The following is a 12,702-nucleotide window of genomic DNA, read 5'->3' on the forward strand; positions in this document are numbered from 1 at the left end:
TCTTCTAAATTGTGGATGAACACATTGAGACAACCATAAGTGTCTCAATGACTTTTCCAACTCACCTAAATAGGAGTAGTGCTAGGACCATAATTCAAGTCTTTGTGGATTAATTAGTTTTTCAATGATACCACCCTGTTTTTTCTTTAAAAGAAGACAATATAAAGAAGGCTGAGTATCAAAGAATTGATACCTTCGAATTATGGTGCTAGAGAAGACTCGAGAGTCCCTTGGACTGCAAGGATATCAAATCAGTCAATCCTAAAGAAAATCAACCCTGAATATTCATTGGAAGAACTGTTCCTGAAAGTCCAATCTTTTGGCCACCTAATGCATAGAGTTGACTCACTAGAAAAGTCCCTGATGCTGGGTAAGATTGAAGGCGAAAGTAGAGGGGGACAGCAGAGAAAGACATGTTTAGATAGCATCACTGACTTAATGAACATGAATTTGAACAAACTCTGGGAGATAGTGGAGGACAGAGGACCCTGGCTGCTACAGACCATAGGGTGTCAGAATCAGACACGACTTAAACATAAACAGACAATATAGAGCCATTGTGGCCAGAATATGAGATAGGATTTTTGGAAGATCTAAAGTTACTTATAACCTTTTTGCTAATGTTTTTTTCTTAAAGTTAACATCTTATACAGAACTTGGAGACAAGAGAGACTCTAATGTAATAAATAGCTCCAAGAAATGCCATCCTGAAAAATCTCAAATGTGGCTTTACCTGTTAGCACATATATTAGCACATATCTTACTAAAAAGTTGATGTAGACTTCCATTGGCACTACAATACTCTAAGGGTTTGAGAGCATGAGAAATGGGAGACTCAGAGCTGTTTTACTTTGTAATATGTTGCTTGTCAACTTTTTCAAATCACAAACATATTTCAAAACTTTGGAGAAAGAAACATGGGCACCTCATATGCCATAAAAATCAAATCAATTTGTATTTTTCACACTGCAAATAATTTCTAAGACTCTTGGGTAGAGAAAATCATAGTATAACAATGTGTTCCCACTGCTCAATTAAGAAAAAAATTTACCACCCCTTAGCAATCTTCAGAATATTTCTTAAAATCAGTATTTTCAGGTCAAAGAGTACTCAGAAAACATTTTTCTGTTCAAAAATTTCATTTTATTACCCATTATTTGAAAAAAGTGATTCTGTTAAAATAATGTATCATAAAAATATGACATTTTTCATACATTAATTAACAATACAATGGAACATCATTCATTAAATTGAACATTTCAGGAATTGTTCAAATTAATGAATCGAACAAATGAATTAATGTTCAATTAATGAATTGAACAACAATTGAACTATAGTGAACAAACCCACAGTTTCCTAGAGTCTTAATTATTTGGTAAGAGTAACTAAATTAAGTATTTGTGGATGATTAGTTGATGCCTCAAAATCTTCATAGGAGATAGGAGTCTGAGATATATTTTTGCAGTTTGAAAGTTACTTTGTGCTTTACAAATAAAAGTATTTTTAACTATTTAGAACATTCAACAACTATTCATTAGATTCCTCCTATGTTATCCTTGTCCTTGTTTAAAGTGTTAGAAATATCACAATAAAACTGAAAGGCACAGTCCCTAAGAGACAATAAGCAAATAATGAACAGAAAAACTAATGAAATATTAGGAAGGAAAAGCATAGAGTAAAATTATATAAAATATCTGGGAAGAAAGGTGGTTTGGACTAACAAGATAATCAAGATAACTTTTCTTTTTTCTCTAAGAAGGTGACATTTAATTGGGGAAGTGAAGAAAAAGCAATACTATTAATAAAAGGAACTTGAGAAAAAAGTATCCTAACCAAATAAAGAACAGATGATAAATTATAACAATGAATTATATTCCAATGAGTATTTATCACTATTTCCCCAAGAATATTCTATGAAATTCTCGTAAGACTATACTCACACCTCCATGACCACCTCCACCGTTGCAACAATTATACTGCCAAAGAAGCTTGGAAGACATAGCAAATTGTATGTACTTTAAGATATTAAAGAACCCAACAAATTTTGCAAGACAAATAGCTATTTTTGCTAATGTTTTCAAAAGATTCTTAACCATTAAATTACTAATGTTTTGATAATTATTACAAGTTAACATCCACAAAACTAGAAAAAATCTGGCATGGGTAAATCATCATCAAAATCATCTTTGTCCTGGCAATGTAACAGTGTCTACTTAGTGGATTTCAGACAGAAGCAGATTTCACGAAAAAAGGGTATGAGGTCCAGCTCTAAAAAGCCATCAGTTGTCATTACTCCACCATATGCCAGGTAGATTTTCTCTCCAAAAATTTTAACAGACATTTCTTTACCTATTAAGTTCTACTTTTTTCATTTCTCTCTCCTTTCCTAGAGTACTGCAACAGTTCACTAAAAGGAAGCCTTGCTTCCAGTATTTTTTTTTTCTCAAATGTATCATCTACCAGTTTCCTAACTTAACTATTTAAAGAAAGCTAACATTACATCTTCCCTATAAAACATCTGGTCACTCACAGTAAATCCCAACTCCTTGATATTTACACAAGAGATTGCATGCACTTGTAGGATATATCACCCCTCAACCACCATTCCACATCCCAGAAACTTCAGACACATCTCACTCTTTTTTTTTTTAAATTTTATTTTATTTTTAAACCTGAAACACTGTATTAGTTTTGCCAAACATCAAAACGAATCCACTACAGGTATACATGTGCTCCCCATCCTGAACCCTCCTCCCTCCTCCCTCCCCACACCATCCCTCTGGGTCGTCCCAGTGCACCAGCCCCAAGCATCCAGAGGGTGGGAAGATTTGGGAGAATGGCATTGAAACATGTGTAATATCATGTATGAAACGAGTTGCCAGTCCAGGTTCAATGCACATCTCACTCTTATGTAAACATCTCTGCTCCTTGTCTCCCACCTGCGATGAAAGCATATCACTAATACCATCCCCACTTCATTTCCTTGATCAAGCTAATCCCTAACCATCTATCACTGTGGTCGTCATCATCATCAATAATACGTATCTTAGTTACGTGACAGGTTCTGAAAGCAATGCAGTGAATCAATTAAAAATCAGGCTCTAGATTCAGACTCTCTTCTATTAAAGTCTACCTAAGTCCCCTTTATCTCTATTTTTTTCTGGTCGTGTGTATTCTTAACTTTAATCCCAAAATATCTTTTAAGGGAAAACATCAGATGAATAATGTCATTTAACATTTTTTTTTTTTTTTTAAATAACAGCGGCTTTAGCTTCACAGCAAAATTGAGAGTAAGGTACCAAGATTTCCTACATACCCCTTGCCCCACATATGGATATTCTCTGCCATTATCATTATCCCCAACCAGTGCCATATTTTGTTATAATTGATGAACTTACATTGGCACAAGATAATCACCCAAAGTCCACAGATTATCTTAGGTTTCACTCTTAATGTTGTACGTTTTATGGTTTAGGACAAACATATAATGATGTGTTCATTGCTACAATATCATACAGGATAGCTTCACTGTCTTAAAAATCCTATGAAGAATATCATATGGTTGAAATTATACAGTATGTAGCCTTTTAAAATTGGCTTCTTTCTCTACATAATAGGGATTTAAATTCTGTCCAGTAATAGGTATTTAATTTTCATTGCTTGTTACATCATTTCTTTTCAGAGCTAAATAATATTTTCTTGTCCAAATGCATCATGCTTTATTTATCTATTCACCTAGTGAAGAACATTTTGGCTGCTTCCAATTTTTGGTGATTATGAAAAAGCTGCTCTCAACCCTGTGTGCAATTTTTTTCTGTGGACACCTAAAGCCAGACATCCAGGACTCTGAAGTCAAGTGGGCCTTAAGAAGCATCACTATGAACAAAGCTAGTGGAGGTGATGGAATTCCAACTGAGCTATTTCAAATCCTAAGAGATGATGCCATTAAAATGCTGCACTCAATATGCCAGCAAATTTGGAAAACTCAGCAGTGGCCATAAGACAGGAAAAGGTGTTTTCATTCCAATCCCAAAGAAAGCCAGTGTGAAAGAATGTTCAAACTACTGCACAGTTGCACTCATTTCACACTCTGGCAAAGTAAGGCTCAAAATTATCCAAGCTAGGCTTCCACAGTACATAAACAGAGAACTTCCAGATGTTCAAGCTGGATTTAGAAAAGGCAGAAGAACCAGAGGTCAAATTGCCAACATCTGCTGGATCATCAAAAAAGCAAGAGAATTCCAGAAAAATATCTACTTCTGATTTACTGACTACACTAAAGCCTTTGACTGTGTGGATCACAACAAATTTTGGAAGATTCTTCAAGAGATGAGAATACCAGACCACCTTACCTGCCTCCTGAGAAACCTATATGCAGGTCAGGAAAAAAACAGTTAGAACCAGACATGGAACAATGGACTGGTTCAAAATTGGGAAATGTATACATCAAAGCTGTATATGTCACCCTGCTTATTTAACGTATATGTAGAGTACATCATGAGATATGCCTAGACTGGATGAAGCACAGCTGGAATCAAGATTGCCAGGAGAAAGATCAATAACTTCAGATATGAAGATTACACCACCCTGATGGCAGAAAAGTGAAGAGGAACTAAAGAGCCTCTTGAAAGTGAAAGAGGAGAGTGAAAAAGCTGGCTTAAAACTCAACATTCAAAAAATGAAGAGCAAGGCATTCTGTCCCATCATTTCATGGAAAATAGGTGGGGAAACAGCGAGAAACTTTATTTTCTTGGGCTCCAAAATCACTGCAGATGGTGACTGCAGCCATGAAATTAAAAGATGACTGCTCCTTGGAAGAAAAGCTATGACCAACCTAGACAGCATGTTAAAAAGCAGAGACATTACTTGGCTGACAATGGTCCGTCTAGTCAAATCTATGGTTTTTCCAATAGTCATGTATGGATGTGAGAACTGGCCCATAAAGAAAGCTGAGTGCTGAAGAACTGATGCGTTTGAACTGTGGTGTTGGAGAAGACTCTTGAGAGCCCCTTGGACTGCAAGGAGATCAAACCGGTCCATCCTAAATGAAATCAGTCCTGAATATTCTTTGGAAGGACTGATGCTGAAGCTGAAACTCCAATACTTTGGCAACCTGATGCAAAGAACTGACTCATTGGAAAAGACCCTGATGCTGGAAAATATTGAAGGCAGAATGAGAAGGGGATGACAGAGGGCATTATGTTTGGATGACATCATCGACTCAATAGACATGAGTTTGAGCAAGCTCCAGGAGATGGTGAAGGACAGGGAAACCTGGAGTGCTGCAGTCCATGGGGTCACAAAGAGTGGGACATGACTGAGTGGCTGAACACCAATAACAAAGTTTTTAATCCTTTGGGTATATACTCAGAAGTATCAGTACAAGCACTAGATTGTATGGTAAGACTGTGAGTTCATGTGGCTGTGCTATTTTGTGTTCCTACCAGCAATAAGTGGTAGTTCCCGTTGCTCCACATCCTCATCTGATTTTTGCTCTCAGAGTTCTGGTTTTGGCCATTCTAATAGGTGTATTGTGGTATCGGTAATTTTAAATCTCTGATGACATATGCATGATGGGAAGCATCTTTTCATATGCTTATTTGCCATCTGTATATCTTTTTCTGTACCTCTATTTCGTGATTTGCAACATGGGACTAATCATACTTCCTATTTTAGATGTGTTGAATGAATTATATAAATTAACCATGAAATGAGCTGAGAAGGATGTTTGGCTCATCTTAAGTAGCTACTAAGTACCATTTTTTTTGCCCAGTTCTTCGTATGCTTCATTCCCTCTGATTCTTGCTACAGAAATGTGATTTATCAGCATTTGCAGATGAGGCAACAAAGATTCAATAGTTTCCACTAGGGATTGTAGGGGTTAAATTGTTAGATCTGGGATATGAATCCGTATGTGTCTAATACCAGAACCAGTTTCCATTAACCCCTCTATTATTTCTGCAGTGAACACTCAGTTTTGGGATAGTGCTTCTAGAAAACACTTTCTAATGTGTCTACTTGACTTCTGAAACCTTTGCCCATAGCTCTATTATTGGACTGCATCATTAGAAACTGCACTATAATTATCTGATTATGTAACCATCTCTTTGAACAATATTTTGGAAACCTGAGAGTAAGAAAAACATGTATTTTCCTTTTTTAGCAATCCTAGCACATAACAAAATAACATTCATGTAGTAAGCAGTCAATTTATTTCTTAAAATATCAATAATATATAAGTGACTGGCCAGTTAAAGTTGTCAGAAACTAGCCTTCAGGATAAGTGATGAATTTATGTATGTGTGTATATGATTTGAATTTGTTTTTAACAGATATCTTTTTGTAATAAAATGCAAAACACTATTTTTCAAGTTGATTGGGGCTTCCCTGGTGACTCAGATGGTAAAGAATTTGCCTGCAATGCAGGCTACTCAAGTTCAATCCCTGAGTTGGGCAGATCCCCTGGAGAAAAGAATGGCAACCAACTCTAGTATTCTTGCCTGGAGAATTTCATGGATGAAGAGTCTGGCTAGCTACAGTCTGTGGGGTCGCAAAGAGTTCAACATGACTGAGCAACTAACACTTTTACTACCCTTTTCTGTAGCAAAATTCTGTTTTTTTCAAGTTGATTATGAAATGTTAGTTATCATAAAAAATATTTTATTTTTTTCACTAATTTGTATTTAGCCTCATTACAGCCATAAAGAAATTACCCATCACAGTCCCTAGAGTGCACCTTGGAAAACTATTTTCCCTTATACAAAATAATAATTTCATGAACAAGTTCACATACTAAAAAAAAGGACAAATTAAGCATCTTTTTTTTTAATCTACTTCAGCTAATTCAAACACTAATCTTTTTATAACCTTGACAAAGCTGTGAATGTTAATAAGCTTTAAGGCAAGAGGGGATAGAAATGGAAATCTTTATTCAATAACAGAAAAACCTAATGATTTTATAAATAAGAAACAGACTTCTTGGCATAGTTCCTCTAATAGCTCAACCCCTCCAATGAATTGAGATGCTCCAAAAATATCATCAGTTACATATTATAAGCTTGCTTTTCCTGTATTTTTGCTTATGGACACTACTTCCATAATCAGCTCCATTCATTTATATGTCTAGTTGTATATTTGAAAAACCCTCTACCAGTCCCCTGTTCATATAGCTTATTATGAAATTTAATTCTTGAATTACATCAAAAGTGAAAATTAAAATGAAATAATTCAGTAATGTTAGTGTTCTTCCTTTATTTCTGACCTCTTAATATAAAAATGAAGGCACAATTTCCCAAGTTGGTTAGTTACAGATGAATTTTTGTTGCTTAATTAATGTAATCATTCAAAAACACCACAGAACAATGGAGTCTACAGAAATATTATATTAATTAACTTATAAAAGAAGTAAAACATCTTTTATAATCAATATTTCATATAAGACGGAGAGCATTTGGGGTTGTTATCATCAAGCACATCAGATAAATCTGAGACTTCCCTAATTAGTGTAAATAAGTTATGGCACATGCTCTGCTTTCTTTCCGACATTGTTTCCCATGCTACTAGCATTGTGCTACTAATCAGAATAATAACATTGAAGAACTGGTGCTACCTAGTCCAATACAAAAATATTTTTAAGGTTAACGTACACAGTACATTATTCACAATATTATCGTGAATAATACACAGACACATGAGTGTCAATTACTTTATGTCAATTTATTGAGCAAATTGGTATGCCAGTTATAACATTCAGTTTATCTCTGTATGGGAAATGTCACTAAAAATATGCAAGAAGATACAGTGAAAATTTGGAAATAAGAAAATGCCTTAAAACAGTAGACAATAGCATACTACACAATAATGGGAATGAATGATCTAGCACTAAACACTGCAACATAGATCTATATCAAACAATAAGAGAATAAAGGCAGAATGGTTACAAAGTGCAAGGTTCCATTTATATATAATTTTAAAATAAGAAAACCTAATTTTTAGTGTTGGAAGTAAGCGTAGTGGTTACTTTTGAGTGGGTAGTGACTCCAATGGAGCAGGAGCCATTATGAGTTAATAGAATATTGTTTTCCTTGACTAGAATACTAGTTACACAGCTGTGCTCAACATTCAAGAATTTATACCACTGTATATTTCTGAACTTTCTTTGAAAGTTCTTTGAACTTGTATGTATATATGCTATAATTCAAAAATGCATTCCAAAACATAAAACTAATGCTAAGTGGAAGCTTCTGAAGTTTCAATAACTTTCAAGATACTGAAAATAACTCATTACAAACTAAGAAAAATAATTTACAGTTATCTCATCATTAGGCTCCTATGTCTTTTTGCCTTTTGGAAGCTCTTGGTTTGTTAAAAAATAAAAAATAACACTAAGAAAAGTAATGTTAACTAAACACTTATTTACACCAGAAGAAATTGTCACTTAATATAGGGTTATAATGGGCTTTCCAGGTGGTTCAATGGTAAAGAATTCTCCTGCCAATGCAGGAGACACAGGAGACCCAGATTCGATCCCTGAGTCAGAAAGATCCCGCGGAGAAGGAAATGGCAACCCACTCCAGTATTCTTTCCTAGAACATTCCATGGACAGAGGAGCCTGGCGAGCTACAGTCCATAGTGTTGCAGAGTCAGACATTGAATCAAATGGGTAGAAATTAAGAACTTGTTTTAATCTTTCCATTAATTGATTCTGAATAAGAAAAATATTATTTGCTCTTATATAAATGTTTGTTCAACTGCAGATATATATTTTTCTCATGTTCCACTGAATTAAATTCCAAGAGGGTATACTGACCTAATTTTAATGCATAAACAAATATTTTCATGGTACATTGATTTTAATATTTTGTGAATTTGTACATTATTTCTAATTAATTACCATAACCTCAATGGCTTTCTTTTTGTAGATGTGGTGCATGCTTTATTATTTTCATGAGTGTTATCGTTATAAACTATAATTAAAAACAGTGATTATTTTATTGAATGTACTTAAGATTTTTGTAAGTATTCTTGAATCATTGAAATAATGTTTTGGTGGTATTTTACAGGATTTTTATTACATTTAATTCATATTTAAACATGAGTTTTAAGAAATGCCAGACAAATATATCTGCTCTAGTAGAATGCAGAAATTATATATAAAACATATACATGTATGTGAATATTTTGTGTACATATATGTGTTTATATATATATATATATATACACACACACACAAACCTGGTAAAAAATAAAAGCATGAGGATGGTATTACCAAAGATCTGATATTTGTGGTTCCATTTCCAGAACTCTCCAGAATTATCTTTGCAGGAATTTGGAAGGACAGTACAGTATTAAAAAAGCACTATCCACTTTAAGTATGTACTGGGTTTAGTTAATGTTGAGGAAAACTTTTTCTCCAATTCTATAGCTTTATTATCTTAAAAGAAATAGATTTATTTAATATGGTTGTTATTGTACTGTGTAGTCTCAGTCTCATCTTACTTTCATTGTTCCACCCTCGTGTTTACAATAGTGACCTATTGTCAAAAAATCTTTGATCGGTAAAAACAGGTAGTTTACAAAAATCCAGCTAAATTTGAGAATCATGAAAAATATACTGAGACCTTGAATATTTTATTTTAGAACATTTATCTATGCATTAATTCAAGAAAATAACCATGTTGTATGCAATGTGGGAGACTTTTTCTTTGTAACACTGGTTGGAGTTCTGAGTCATCTTCCTAGCATAAGTTACCCTTAATTCATTGTTTACAGTTTCCAATTCAGCATTCTTTAAAGTAGTGTGTGTTGGTGTGTGTGTGTGTGTTTATTCTTTAATAGTTGCATGGCACAACTGGTTATAATCATTTTAAAATTACTGTCATGACTTTTCAAGAATTCCAAAAATATTTGGTATTTTCTGTGGGAAAATTGATTCTCTTTATTTGGTTCATGTAAGATGTAATTAAGTTATGTAACTGCAATAACAAGAACAGCAGTTATTTATCAGTTTGGGAACAAATGTTACTAACTCTCAACAAACATCCAGCTAACTGATGTCAGCAGAGGCCACCAACACAGTAGAGCACAGAACATGAGCAGTGACAACACAGTTAGCCAAGAGCATCCTTCCATATGCTTTACAGAACAAACAGAGTGGACAGGTCGATCCAGAGAATCCACTGCACTGAGGTTGATGACGGCAAGTCCAGATGTACACAACTCATTTTTACTAAAATCTGAACATGTATTTCCTATCTTTTGGGGTCAGAAAATGTGACTGCTTTCCATAAAATATATCTCAGAGTCATTAAAGGATAACTAAGCCTCTGTAAGAGTTTTATTTCAACTGTGTTGCTGAAAAGCCTGGGGGTGTTAAGTGACCATAGAAAATTTAGAATCATTGCGAGATTCAAGGTCATTATCACCGAAATGGCAAAACCTCTGAGGGTTTGGTTGATTCAGCCTTCATACTTAGCAGCACAAATCCCATGGCAAGGCCAGCACAGCTCCAACTGCGAGACACAAAGAGGTCAGCATGATCTGAAATATGCATTTCTCATAAAGAAATATTCAGCTATCTGGCTTCCTCTGCCTTTTATCCTTTTGCCAATGAAAATTTACAACAACAACAACAAAAATATTCAGAGAGGCAGTAAGTTGATGCTACAGGAAAAAAGAAAAAAAGAAAATCACCAGGCAACACTACCCAGTACTTTTTAAAATACCAAAAACAAAACAAAACTCAATCTCAGGGATATTCTAATTTGCCTGAAACCAGAGGATGTAAATTAGTGCGCATTTAGGAACATAACGATGATGTAGAGGTGGAACTTTATTAGGCCTTGATATTGCATCCAGTTAAAGAACTGAAGCAAAATCCAGAGAACTTTCCTTGTAGAAAAAGAGCTTCAATGAGATCCTGAGCCTACCTCTGCCATTAAATGATACTTTTCATTGTATAATAAAATTGACAACTCTTCTCTCATCAACTTACTAGCAATTTTGTTTTCTTTCACTTTTTAAAAATTTAAGTATATATAGTTGATAATATAGTCAGTTCAGTTCCGTTCAGTTCAGTCGCTCAGTCATGTCTGACTCTTTGCGACCCCAGAGAAAGGCATGCCAGGCCTCCCTGTCCATCACCATCTCCTGGAGTTCACTCAAACTCATGTCCATCAAGTCAGTGATGCCATCCAGCTATCTCATCCTCTATCGTCCCTTTCTCCTCCTGCCCCCAATCCCTCCCAGCATCAGAGTGTTTTCCAACGAGTCAACTCTTCTCATGAGGTGGCCGAAGTATTGGAGCTTCAGCTTTAGCATCATTCCTTCCAAAGAAATCCCAGGGCTGATCTCCTTTAGAATGGACTGGTTGGATCTCCTTGCAGTCCAAGGGACTCTCAAGAGTCTTCTCCAACACCACAGTTCAAAAGCATCAATTCTTCAGCGCTCAGCTTTCTTCACAGTCCAACTTTCTCATCCATACATAACCACTGGAAAAACCATAGCCTTGACTAAACAGATATATTAATTTCCTGTATATATTAATAACAGTGATTCCATATTTTATAGTTCATACTCCAATTAAAGATATTAAAAAATAACCTTTATATTCCCTGTTCTGTACAATGTATACTTGTTGTTTATTTTATGCATATACTAGTTTGGATCCCTTAATCACATATTCCTATTTTTCCCTCCCCAAATCCTTCTCCCCTCTGGTAACCACTAGTTTGTTTTCTAATCAATACATGTGTGAGTCTTTTTCTGTTTTGACATACACATTCAACTGTTTTACTTTTTTTTTTTTTGAGTCCACATAGGGATAACATACAATATTTGTCTTCCTTTCTCTGACTTACCTCACTCAGCATGATACACTCTAAGTCCTTCCACACGACCGCAAATAGAGTAATTAGTATGTGTGTACATGCTCAGTTGTTCAGTTGTGTCCACCGGTTTGTAACCCCATGCACTGTAGCATGCCAAGGTCTTCTGTCCATGGGATTTCCCAGGCAAGAATACTGCAGTGGGTTGCCATATCCTTCTCCAAGCCATCTTTCTAGCCCAGGGATGAAACCTGTGTCTCCTGCATTGGCAGTCAGATTCTTTACCACTGAACCACCCGGGAAGCCTCAAGTAACTAGTATTCCATTGTAAATATTATATAGATTGGTGGACAATTGAGTTTTTCCATATCATAACTATTGTAAATAATGCTGCTATGAACATTGGGGTTCTGGTATCTGTTTTAATCAGTATTTTCATTTGTTGGATATATTAATATAACCAAGAGTAGAATTGCTGTATCATGATTTGGGCTTCCCTGATAGCTCAGTATTGATCCAACCTAGCTATCCCTCATGGGCCTCGACTCCTTCTCCCTGCCATCCTCAGAGCCCAGTGCCTGGCTTAAGCCTCACAGAGGTGTGTGGTTGAGAATATAAGGTTACTGAGGGATGAAGGATCGCAGGCTTATGCAAAAAAAAAAAAAAAACCAACACTTTATGAGTGTGGTGGAGGAAGATGGCAGAGTAGAAGGATGTGTGCTCATCTTCTCCTGCGAGAACTCCAAAATTACAACTCCCTGCTGAACAACCATCGATAGGAGAATGTTGCATTCCACCAAAATAAGATACACCATGTCCAAGGGCAAAGGAGTAGCCCCAGCAAGAAAGCAGGAGGGGCAAAATAGCACTTAGAAGA

Source organism: Bubalus kerabau, chromosome 21 (genome assembly GCF_029407905.1).
Source record: "Bubalus kerabau isolate K-KA32 ecotype Philippines breed swamp buffalo chromosome 21, PCC_UOA_SB_1v2, whole genome shotgun sequence".
NCBI lineage: Eukaryota > Metazoa > Chordata > Mammalia > Artiodactyla > Bovidae > Bubalus > Bubalus kerabau.